We start from the raw sequence: 13567 nt of genomic DNA, 5'->3' as shown, positions 1-13567 counted from the left end.
TTCTGTGTGCTGTAGACTGCGCTTTCAATTAGGGTATTTGCTTTCCAGAACGTGTATAATTGCCACATGCGCGTGAAAGCGTCCATCCGCGCGCACGCACTTCGAGCACCGAGCCGAGCGCTTATCTAGGAACAGGATCGGAGATCAGCGTCAACTTGCAGGCGCGCAAGAAGAGCGCGGAGAGATCAGGGGCTCAGGTACAAAAGGTTAACTTCTACCACATGTGCGTCAGCTTCCCCAGCGCCGCAGCCAGCCCCGCCCACGGAGCGAAACTATCGGCCGCCCGCAAAGCGGCCGAAACGAAGGGAGGGGGAAAAAAGAAAAAAAATTACCTCGCATGCAGCCGCGCACACATAGGTAGTGACGTCACGGTGCTGCGTCCAAGGAGGTTAAAAAATTGCAATTTTTTAACCTCATTGGCAGTGCCCCTGCTTAGGGGGTGTGGTCGGCCTGGGCCCCTACGGGATATGATTTGGGAATACGCCCCCCGGTGAGCCGCCATTGAAACCAATGGAAAGCGCCTTCAGTTCAACGATATTCAGCCGAGGGCGCATTCAATACTAGGAACATTATTCTTGGCACCATCCTATGTCTACCAGGTCATATTGATCACTTCAACAAGTACAACCCGCACTATTTTTAGGGTATTTTTCGCTGAGAACCGTGTTTCATTAGCGCACGACCAATATTGGACCCTATTTTAACTTTGAATTGGATTCGCTACGTACATAATCTAGTCGAAAACAGAAGCCACTGCCATAGCCACAGCTCCAGCTTTCGAACATCAAGCGCCACGTCCACAATAAAAATGCAATGGGGTGATGGTTAATCAAAAGCACCAAACGAAAGCGCGTGTCTCTAGACAAAAAACGAGGTGTTTTGCGTGGGGTAGATCACGGAAAGCATCAAGTTGACGGAGCGAAAGTATTTGGGATTTCGGCGTCGTAATTGTCTACGAATATGTCTACGAATAATGTCCATTTACTAGCATAATTCTCACCTGTGCAATAAGTTAATGACTCCTCCTTGCTATGTTTCTTCTCGTATTGACCACCCACACACAGAAGAAGCAACATCATGTAACACTAGCCTTGTTTCGGTCATTTATTGCTCGGACGTCCCAAGATTGAAGCCAGCGCCTGGACTGCCCACCCCAATAGAAGACAACCATTAGTTTTGTGCAGCACTAGCTAACATTGTATGATTGGGGCTCATGTAAGTTTGTACTTATCGGCCTACGACTACTCTTGCTGTTTACTTGTTTTATGTATAACTTTACAACCCACTCCCCTCTTAAATGCCTCCCTGCGTTGAGGGTACAAATCAATAAATAAATATGTATGCGGAGAATACAGGACACTATCATTCGCGGGTTTGCAATATTGTCGTTCGAGGGCAGAATCTCCACATATGCCGATAACGTGTCTTTGTTTTGTAGCGACAAGTCAAGAACGGAGAATACTCTCGCCAATACACAACAATTTTCTCAGGTCTAAGGTGCCGCCTTGAAGTAAAAAAAACCTACGACTCTTGAATTGGAGGAAAGCTGCGCCACACCCGATTGTTTTGTGAGAATGAATTGGAATAGTTACCTTACGTATTTTGATGTTCCCCTTTCAAAGTTGCTCAATACCTACTCGCATTGTCGGGACAGTGTGTGAAGGTGCAGCGACAACGAATGATTGGCGTGGGGGGCAGCTGTTCATTACTAAAGCGAAGTTTTAGTGTGCTCGCAAATGCCGTTGTACCCCAATACATCCTGCGCGAAAGCCAACATTTTTGGCGATGACGATGAGTGACCGTGGCTCAAGTGAGTTAAAAATCGCTTCCCGTGCCGGGAATCGCACATGTGTCTCTCGAGTTGAGAAGCCGGCGTCTATCCGATCGCTTTACTTCCATATGGTCGAAGCGAACGCCAGGCAGCAGGCACTGATCTGCGCCGTACCCCGGAAACCCGAGCGTTTGGCCTACGAAGTGCTCACCCGACAGTTGTTGTGGGTATTCTAGAAAAGTGGTGCGTACCTCCAGAGTAGCATATACTCGCAGTGTGGGATTAGCCAACCAAATAATCTATCACGACAACGAATCACGTTGAACCATCGTCGTAATCAGCCGGACAGGTGCTAGATTTTTTTTGTCCCGTGCTCGGGCGTGCATTCTTGTGCCCCGTTTTGTTGGTATCATACAGATGCTACATGCTCTTCCCTCAGGATACCGGCGTTTGTCCATCTTTAGCCACAGTCGTTTCGTGCTCCCGTAGTGAGCTTATGCGTTGTGATACCATTTTCTTTTTTTTTTTGCCTGTGCAAAGCGAGACTTGGGCTTGTTCATTTCTTTGTTTGCAGCTTGCTTTTATTTTGTTCTGCTTTAAAGGTGTTAACATCCGTTTTCAAAGCCCAACTGTAAACTTGCTGTAGCTATTTTCCCCACGGGATTTGTTTCCGTTCAGTGTGTGCAGAAGCAGCCCGAAGTCCACAGTGTTTTCCTAAAAAACTGGGCGACAATTACAACTTCTTACTAGTCCCTTTTAGCCCTCACTACATATTTCATGCATAGCGCGAGCCTAATTGTGATAGGCTTATTTCTGCCATTCTTTTCAACCCTCATATGTGTGCCGTACGCCCAGTTTTCATACCATGACGTCCTCAATTGAGTGCGTAACATGTGTGTTACCCTCGGTGTTAAAATACTTTTTTATAATAAATGCTAGCACTATACCTGTAACAAACTCTGGTCTTTTTATAGGTCGAGCAACATACTCCCACATTTTTTTGCTAGACACAATTATCATTGTTTTATAGACTGCATGATAATGTTAGTTCCTAGGGACATTTTGCAGCGAACACACCGAAAATATTATTACCAAGCCAGCCTCAATCCGTTTTTTGACATTGGGCAGTCCTGGTTTGCCGCCGTTTGACACGATTTATTTTGTAGACGTTTTGGTGGTTGCGGGTATGGTATAGGCATGGCTGCGTAGACCAACAATGTCGTATTTACGAAACACTGCTGTGTTTGCTCATAATGGTGTATATTTCTTTCGGCCAAAAACGTCACTGCTTCTCTCTTTTGAACGCATTTGTGCTTGCTTGATGCGTGATGTACTTGTGCTTACCTAATTTTATTGCATTCTCTTTCCCGCTTCTTTACCTTGACAATGTGTGTGATTGAAATGTCGTTATGATTGACCGCATTCTGGTACGCAATGGTAAAAAACCTGAGTAGCCTTGGGGTAGAACTGTGGGTTCTGTAGCAGATGCCACAGGAATAGGCTACAGCATTGTCCATTTTTTCCAAAACCCGTGTTGTTTTGTTCTGTAACGTGCGCAGCTTTCCCGCTCATGGCTGTCCTTTCAACAGTGATTACGCTATAGTTATTTATCAAAGTATAGTTTTTTTTCCGCGGCTAATATTGGTGGTAAAAACTTGCTTTGTGCAGTTGGAAGTCTCGCATGTTGCGCGACTAGGTTCCTGAGCCATAGAAACTATCCCAGAGAAATGCTTGGGGCGTACGATTTGACAGGAAATAACACACAAAATAATAGGAATCCTTGAAAATTCTTTTCGTGTTTTCACCTTCAAGTTGAATTTTTGCTTTATGCCAAATATCCCTTTCCTGAAGTAGTTTTGCTAGGCTCCTGAGAGCTGCGAATGTTGAGCGAGAAAGCTGGGTCGATGTCCTCTTGGCGTGATTCCCCGCGTCCCTTTTTTTAAAAAATGGTTTCTTTCGCTCTTTGGTTACTTTAAATGTGTGACGGGGGGATGGTAACACCTTTATTTATATATTAAATCGTGTCGGAAGTGCCCAGCTTCTACCAATCTTGGAAGGGAATATCGCTTCCACAATGCCTACCAAATTAAATGGAGGATGTATTGCTTCGATGACTCCAGAATATTGACATAATCTTTTAGCTTTATTGTTTAATATCTTCTCGGCAGATACACCCCTCTGTCTGGTGTACTCTGTAAAGAAGGACTTGGGCAGGCCTTTTTTTGGGCGCACAGTATCCAAAAAGGAAGCACAAGGGAAGACATCACTCCCGCGACTCCGGCAAGGAAACTTATAGCAGAGGCAGAACTTTTCGGATGAGGGCGCAGAACAACGGGCATGGAGCAGGAAATAGAAGGTCATATCTCTGTTCTGTGCAAGGATTGTCAGATGTATTCTAACATCGATAACGGATAATTTTTTCCCATGTTGTATTTTTTTCTTTGTCTTTTCCCTAAACTTTTTTACAGATCGCCCGCACACTCACCACCACACCGTACAAGGAGTAGATGAGAAAGCGAAATCATTGCAATCAGCTGCGCGCATAAGCAACCAACAATCTCCAATTTTTAACTGTTTGCGTGATTTCACTGTTCTCGTGCTGCTTCCTGTGTTTTAATGAACGATAAACACATCGTTTCACGACGGCAGCAGTTTGCTCAATTTTTATGATACACTTTTCTTGTATATTTACAAAGAGAGAGGAAAATTCAACTATTAGAAGCAAATCTACATGTACCTTTTGACCTAAATATTTGAACCAAAATTTCAAAATGTGTTGGTCTCTTAGCGTTAAGTAGAATGCATTTCATTTGTTAGCTTAGATAGTCTGGTCACCTGCGCTCGCTCCAAGACAAACGTGCGCATTAAAATGTTTAAGGGCATGACCACGGTCAGTAAGCAACAAATTAAAAAAAAAATCCCAATCTGATCGAGGCAAAACTTAGTGGCCGCCGTACTGACGCTGTAGTGTCGGCATTCACAGAGCACCGATCCCACACTAAAGATTGTCGACGGCCGGGATATTCGTACTCACATCTTAAGACAGTCGTACCTCGTCTGAGATTTCCCGCCGTGCCACTGGTTTCATTGCTCGTCCTCTGACACTACTTAAGATAGATTCACGTGTAGCGGATTGACTTAGTTCATCGTGAACTTCAGGGCAAGAGTGCAGATATAAGGGGGAAATTTTTTCCTCCAAACAGCCTGCTCCATGCGGCTGGGTGTTTCTTGTTGTAGAAATGCTAGCTTCTGTTTCCGACTGAACGCTGGGACAACGCACATCGAGCTGTTTGATCGGTGGATCACTTGCAACAATGTCCCAGCGAGTATCTGGAACGCGTCCAGGGTACTTGAAGATCGTACTGATTATGGAAAATATTTTGGGAATGGCGCACTGACTCCCTGGGATTTTGTCGAGGTTATTATCTTTGGTTTTAATTGCACATTACGGTTGCTTAAGCTCCTGGATTAGTTCGTGCTCTATAAAGTTTGGGTTCGTCTTGATGTTGCATTTTCGCTGCAGCATTCCTAATGTCCCGCATATCAATCAACGGAGTGAGAAGAGAGGACTGGTAACCTTCGTGGATCGGTTCCGCTTTTTCCATCCGAGATTTGTCTGGAGACCTTGGAACGCCTCGATCACCGTCGGAGCGGAATGGAATCCGAGCAATTGATGGCCGACCTGAAACGATGACTGTCACAAACTGGACTGTACGGCGTTTAAAAGTACCGCATAGTTTTTTTTCGTATTATTGTACAGCGCCTAAATCTGGTTACAGTCGTCCGATTCATTCAGTTACGGTTCTATTCGCCCCGAGAAACCACTGGAAGTCTCTCGAACGAAGCGGCGGTAACGCGACCACTCGCCGGCTTGCCGGCAAGAAAATACCAAAATAAAAGTTCCGCTGCTCAGCTTTCACGGAAGCCTCTGTTTTTTTTCTAGGGGGCGAGTGAAGCTTTGCCAGTGCTAAGGCGCATCGATTATTCTAGAAGAGAGAAAAAGAAAAGTTGTGCACCCGTCGGCGGCGGGCGCGTTGCGCGTTGTGCCCTCTCTCTCCGCGACGGCGCAGTTATAAAAATGAGACTCGCGCCGAAGCAAGTTAGCCATGTTTGGGCGTCATGATGTGACAACGGCACCTGCCAGTTTATTCACCACACCATCGGCGACCCGCGCCCTCGAGGACTCCACCGTACTCCCTGACGAGAGCTTCGCCGCTGCGACATTCCACAATAAAACACAATAAAAACAACCTAGCCTACTCTCGCTACCAGACCACTGCTCGGTCGTGATCTCTGCGCCCTCAAGCGTACTTTTTTTTCTTCTGTTTTTTTTTTGTCTCTCGCGTGATGGCGGCTTTCTTGTAGCGGTCGTCGTTTTTCAGCAGCGGCCGGTTAACCAACGGATCGCCAGCTGTGCGACATGGTGAGTGTGGTGAATGCATACGACCAGTTTGTTACGGTTCAATGCTTTTAATACCTCTGCGCTTCCTTCTTTGCTGTCTCGCCCCGAGACCGTTGTCGCGAGGTTTCACACTCGATCCGCGAGGACAACCCAGCAAACCACGTTACGTCGTGCAGATATCCCGGAGACGTCAGCAATCGACATTGCAGACGTCCAGGAGACGTACCATTGGGGTCGGAGTTACATATACTCAACGTTGCTACAACCGCAAAAAACCCATCCAAATAACGCGAAGGATAACGTCCATTAGACGTCTCCTGGTACTTTTATACGCTGTTTACGGGATGTTACTTTAGTGGTACGTCTTATGGATGTTGTCGTGGTACGCATACAAGACGTATATAGATGTCTGTTCTACATTGGTTTTCTGTCTTTGGCACAAGCATTAGTTTTGTATATTCATGACTTGTGTACGATAGTATGATATTGTTGAGATGAACCTGTATGCCTGAAATTTACATTCTTTATACATTATTTCGAAGTTTGCCCAGCCCCCTTTCCAAGGTTGCCTGCGTGTTGTGGGCATTTATACCTCAAATACAGTCTTACTAGCTATTCAGCACTGTTTGCTGTTACTTGTCACCTGGTTTCTAGATTAATGTGTTTCCACTTTTGAAGTGCTGCATACTGCATAAAGTCTCATATGTGAAGTGCCAAGCTGACCACACACTCTCGCAGAAGCACACGAAGCACAGCTCTAAACAAGAAATGTCGCATCGAAAACAAGAGGCAGTAAGTAACAGCAAACCAGTCCTGATCAGCACAAGCGCCCTGGACACTAAGGCAACCACAGTGGCGTCATCGAATTGTACCATACAGCACGGCTGTACAGACCTTCTGCAAATAAACTATCACAGAAACAATTCAAAAATTAATCTAATTAAAATGACAGTCTCCCATCCTATCTGTAAGTACCTGCAGCTGGGTAGTAAGACCGCTTTCAAAGCAGACATAAAACACAAAAGAGTTCGGGTAAAACAGTTTATATTGACTTCCAAATTATATAACATGCTTTCGCAACACAACCACTTTAATTTTCATTCCTATCTACCCTGGACCACAGGGTACACATTGTACAATTACAAGAATAAAACAGATATTCATGACAATAGACAAGTCACACACAGAAAGGTTGACAAAAAATAGGGAAAAAAGCAAACATGTAAACCCAGGGTACAAGCACAAGATAGCTATCCAACTTGAAATATCGCACATTAAAATAATTGGGTGAAAAACAACGCAAGAAAAGTGTGAAAACAAAGAAATTATTGAATGGTGGTTATAAAAACACAGCAAATTTACGGAACTAAATAGTTTACATCTAGTGAAAAGTTTGTGGAACAATAAAACAAAAGCACCTAGGAAACACAGAAGTGGTGTTGTTGAGTGGTGGTTGTGAGTGCCATACAAATTTAAGCTACTTTAAACAAACCAACACCTAGGGAAATGGTTATGATCTATAGAAAAGGTGTGTATAAAGAAATGACTGTACGGCGGTTACAAGAGCAGTAGAAATTTACGTGATGAAATGATTCACACTTAGCGAAATGGCAGGACAACAATAAAACAACCAAAAACTTTAGAAACAACTTATTCAATTCTGGTTAGGAAAACAAAACGTTACACTATTTCAATATTTCACACAAAGTGATATGATTTGGGAACAAACGAAAAAACGGGGAACACGGAAATGATTGAATATTAGTTACAAGAAGCCAGATTTACTTGACTACGTGATTCACACCAAGTGATACGCTCAAAGAACAATCACACAAAATAAAAACGCGCGGAAGCACGGAAATGATACAATAGTGGTTCAATGTTGCATGCCTCCATCATCAGTTATGGTAGGGAGTCTTGAACAGTTTGCGTTCTTCGTTGTGGTGCGCCAGAAACTGCCAAAATAGTTTCAGACCGGATTGCTGGCAAAGTGAGTAAAAATTTCATGGTCCAAAGGCTGAAAGAAATTTAATACCGCTTCTAGCAATAAAAACTAAGAAGCCGCAGGTTGTCGACAAAGCTGATATTTGCGCAGGATGGACTGAAAATAAAAATCTGGGCCGTATACATTGTCTGGTGAAAGAATTTGATGTCTGTAACAACACGAAGATATCTAGTTACACACAATGCAGAATGCCACTCGCAGGTGGAAAAAGCGTGTTCCCTGTTTTCCAAAACAGGAGAAGTCCTGCGCCAAGTTGACCGTCAACAGTAGCTTGAGCAGGCGCATTGTGCAGACAGTTGCAGTAGCACCTCCCTTGCAAGCCAGTTCATCAATCTAGGCATGGGTACAGAAAAATCTGTGTTGTAATACAGATTTTTAAGACTCGTATAATACGGAATGGCCGCCTACATTGTCCCTGAAAAAGAGAGTGCATGACAGCTGCATGCTACCGGTACTCGCCCACGGGGCAGAAACTTCCAGGCTAACTAAAAGGGTCTAACATAAATTAAGGACGACTTAGCAGGCAATAGAACGCTAGAGGATGGGTGTAACATTAAGGGACAGAAAGAGAGCGGAGTGGATATACTTTAATGCCAGCATTGGCACTACTAAGGCAACCTTAACACTATGACAGCTAATGTGAGGTACCACTAAATATAAGAACTACATTTCGTGAATGGGGATTTTGAGGACATTTTAGCACAGCTACAGGTCCCATCTGAACTTGCAAAATATTTTTCTGTGTCTATCCAAACCGCTTGGTGGATTGAAGTGACAATATATACACGGATGAAGCCATGTCCACAAAATGTGGCAAAAGGAAACATGAACAAAACCGGACAACGTCTCTGCCATCGACGTATACTTCGTGCAGCAGAATGGCGAGGTGGGCTAGTTGGTATATATGCATAACTAAACCTTCAAAAAGCACATCACTGAAACATTCGTCATGTTGTCCTGTTCGCCTGTCCTGCTAGGCGTACATTTTTAGTTGAAATACGTTGTACAGCGGGAAGCACCAAAGTAGTGCAAGAAATTTTTACAGCACAATCACATTCACACATAGTCTAAGTTGCACCAGACAGCAGCCTGCAATATCTAAGGTATTAGCAAACGACAGGACAGACACCAGAATCATACTGTGCCTTAAACCTGCGAAATCTCAAATGCTGTGTTACTCTGATCACCAAGGTGTGTTACACAATAAATTCATTAAGCTGAAAATTCCATAAGTGACAGAAATTTAACAGCCATTTTTGAATATTTTTACTAGGTTCTGAAAGGTTAATTTACGTTTGCGATGCTGCAGTAAGAGTACGAAGCACAACCAGCGCTGCTCATACTACTGTACCAGTTACGACATGCGTGTAGTTCTGACGTTACAAATAGATTCGGGTTGCATACACGTTGTTCATTCCGACATTTCACGACCAAACTGAGCGTTCGAAAACATTGAACACTCAATGGAAACGCGAAAACAGCATCCAGATTGCATTTTAATCTAATGCTGTACTCTCGGAATTCCCTGGATTAATATGTTATTTTAATGCTACACAAACGGCAATCATTCAATGTATTGTGCACGTTTTATAACCGAAAACTATTATGACGAAAAAAACGGCATCTGCAGAAACGAAACAAAAACCAACATCACGCTAAAAGTACACGATGTGCGTGTAACGCATTCGCACACGCACTTATATTCGCACTCTCCGGCTTCCCTTATTTCATTTCATATCAAAACATTCGCCTAGCAAAACAGGACAGAACACAAACACTTCACCAAACACAGGGCTAGAAACTGCGCGAGAACTGATTCTGTTTACAAACGCAGCAGCCAGGTACAAAGGTCTACCGACAAATCTCCGCAACGCACAAAGCGAGTCCGTCAAATCGTTAGGGCTAACCGCTTACGCGTACCGAAGTTCGAGAGCAACTCTGCTACGTTAAATACATATGACAAGAAAACAAGGTTCACTAGTACTCGCTTACCTCCACTACTTGGCAGTATTTCTTCGTCCGGTAGATAAATCCATGGTAGTCAAGTCACCGAAATAACTAAAGTTGAAGGCGTGCACGCCCGTGCCGTCACCGGCCTGTAGCACGCGTATCGATACGGAGTGCAGTTAATAGAGAGTTTTAGCTAACCGTTTTTGACGCTCCGCTATGCTCCCGACGTGCCGCTCAGCACAAACCGGAGCGTCAGCAGCCGTAAGGCTTTTAGCTAAGCGATAACCGTATCTCCCTCTACGGGGAATGATTCGCGTGACTGGTCGTTTCGCGCGCGCCTGTGGCCGAAACTTCATCCTAAAGGAAACATAAGAATTTGTATTTGGTCGCCCAAACAAAGCAAAATACCGTGTTTCTTGGCCTCATTTAAACTTTTTTTTGTATAATGTAGTCGCTCACATGGTATAATTTTTCTAAATATCAATAAACAAGCCGATAAACTTTGGAATAGCCAAGCCAAGGCTGTCTTTCTCGGCGCTGCATAGAAGCAGCCCCGCGCTTCGGTCGACGTTTTTCGCTTCCGTTCTAAAGAACTTTGAGGTGTGTGGCACCATTGCCTATTCGGAAGCGCTTTCGCGGCTTCTTCGGTCGTGTTTCAACTGAAGAAACGACGTTCGCCGTAGCGCGCTCGCATCGCGGGGGCAGCCATGTTGTTATTCCGCACGGTAGCGTAAACTGCCGCGACGGTCCGCTAAGAGGCCCGGGTGAGCGGAGCGGGGCCCCGCTCCGGTATCACCGGTAGCGCGCTAGCGTGCCACGCATGCGCAATGGCGCCCCCGCTTGCTATCGGAGCGGAGCGGACCGTCAGAAACGGTCAGCTAAAACTCTCTAATACACTGTCGGACGATAGGACTTTGCGCGCAGCAACTTCCTGTCTCTGTTCGTATGAGGGAAAAACTAGTTCCTGAAAGACACCCACCTTGATAAAACCGCGTTGCGAAATATATGGCCAAGTTATTGGTAAATAAAGATATTAGTTGCCATTTATATACAAGAAAAGCTTGGGCGTGAGTATTTTTTAAAGAAAATAGTAATTGTACCTACAATCTAGATTACGGCATTTAAGGCAATTTCAGGGTATGCGGTGGAAATGCAGCTGCCGTGTGGTTGTGGGCGCCGTAATTTTACGCTTTGTTCTGAGGCTGCAACCACTTGCAGAGTATTTTCTGCGCTTTCGCGCGTCGACATCGCCCCGCGTTGACGGCGTCAGCAAAATGCACGGCGCCGTGAGCTGACGCGGGAGGAGGAGGAGGGGAAGAAAACTTTGAACGAACAGGTAGATCCAGCTTAGAAGTGGGCGGGGTCCTCAGTCCAGCACTCCGTTGGTGCGGCCTGCCATCTTCGCCCTTTCAGCGAGTTAAAGCTGCTTACTTAGGTCCGAGCTAGCAAGTTCACTCTCCGACTGCTCCTATGTAGCTACGCCGATGTCTATGCTGCTCGCCAGATATCAGCGTCGACGCAGCGCCAGAAAGCATCCGAAAGCACGCGACATCGTCCGGATTCCATGTTCATCTCCTGGTTTGGGGTCATTACGTTCGCAGAAAACAATCATTTTTTTTAACGTGCGGTAATTTGGTGCCTTCAGGCAAATTACAAGCTATTTCTGGTCGAAACTGCGCAATCCTCCGTGGCTAGCTTGGCTTTAGTCGGGGAGATCAGGGGATTGAGACAGCTTTTTGCCAGTTTAATACGGGAGCTCTCCCTACATCGCTTGTAGTGTTAGCATGGAGGGCTTGTCTGCAAGATTGGTGCGTAACGAACAAAGTTTATCAACGCCAGAAATCTAGCGGTGCATTCAATTTCATTCGCGGCTACCGTAGCCTGCATAGGGGGAACGATGAAGCGCGATAGCTTTTCTTGGCTTAAATAAAGGAGCTTTGGTTACATCACTTGCAGTATTAGCATAATTGACCTCGCCTCCAAGATCGGTGCGGAAGAAACAAGCGTTTGCACTGCCGAAATTTGTCAAATACGACCAAAACGAATCACCCGACAATATTCGTTGGCAGCCTCTTGGGTACACGCATTGTTTCCTGGCGTGGTCGAGTGGATTGGAGCTTAGGTGCTTGTGTTGCTTTGAAAGTCTATGGTTCGAATCTTAGCGAAGTCTCACGGATTTTTTTAGTTTTTTTTTTTTTTTGCAATGAGGGTGTCATCGACTTTTTTTTAAGGCAAAAAAAGGCAGAGTACCTTGCCGTTTAACCTACAAGTGACGTTTGACGGTAAGCTCAGTATCAAGGCAGCCCCGAAATCTGCTTTGCTCACACTTTGAATGCATGAAGCTGCAGTCGGTACGTAACATCAAGGTTAAATCAAGTAGCAAGTAAAGTTGTGCTAATTGAGTCTTCGTTCATCATCCTATCTTATTGTGTTCACATTTGACAGCAATGACCCCCGCCCCTCCTCCCCCCCCCCCCCCTCCACCCATCGAAAAAAACCTTACAAGGCTCGTTGGCAACGTCGCTTCTAAACGAATTCTGCACTAAGTCCCTGCCTCTCTCCGTGAGGTTCGGTATTGGGCAAATGTTTTGAAGGTCAAAGGTTAAAAGCAATAGTGGTGGATTACAATACTTGCACAAAACCCCTCGGTACAAAACCCTTACAAAACACATTCAAAACCCCTCGGTAACTTCAGTACAGTACGGCTGCGGAAAGTTTGAAAATAAAGTGTAGCAGGTGTAGCTAAAATAATTTAACTGCGATAGACATGTTCGAAGTAAAAAACGGACATACCAGAAACATCTGAACAACGTCAGCAAAATATGTCTAAATACCGTCCCCAAATGAAGCAGCAGCAACATCGAGAGTACGTATTTAGCAAAGTTGAAAGAACGTCCGACATTAAGGTACCAGCAACGTTATGTCAACATCCAAAACTTTTCATTAAAATATTGCACGTTGTACGGATGTCTAATAGAGATACTGCTGGGACATAGACGTTCGGATCTTTTTGGGACGTCGCAGAGATGTTAGTGGTTTGCTGGGAAATTAAACGAACGATCCTTGCACTAATACGAGGAAGCGTCTACAGACTATGCACAATCGAAGAGCCCCAATAATATTCCATGTCCTGCTTCTTCCGCACAATGCATCACATTCATTGTGGTGTTGCAATGCATTCAGAGGCTGTTAAATATTACTCTTTATGCCTCTGCCAAATATAAACACGTGACGAATTTGTTGTCAAGGTGCGTGCGTATGACCAGCATACCAAGCAGGTCCAATAATCACACCAGCAAGCGAAGAAAAGCCATGATTTATTTATGCATCAAAACATGGAAGCTGCGAATTGTTCAGGAATTTTTGCAGTATTAAATAGCGGCAACCCTGTTGCATGTTCTCCATATGAACATATCATCATGATTAATAACTATGATTA

Source organism: Haemaphysalis longicornis, unplaced genomic scaffold, assembly GCF_048455015.1.
Source record: "Haemaphysalis longicornis isolate Haplotype H1 unplaced genomic scaffold, Haemaphysalis longicornis Haplotype H1 scaffold_8, whole genome shotgun sequence".
Lineage (NCBI taxonomy): Eukaryota > Metazoa > Arthropoda > Arachnida > Ixodida > Ixodidae > Haemaphysalis > Haemaphysalis longicornis.
The sequence above is the reverse complement of the archived record's forward strand: the minus strand, read 5'-3'. Positions refer to the sequence as shown.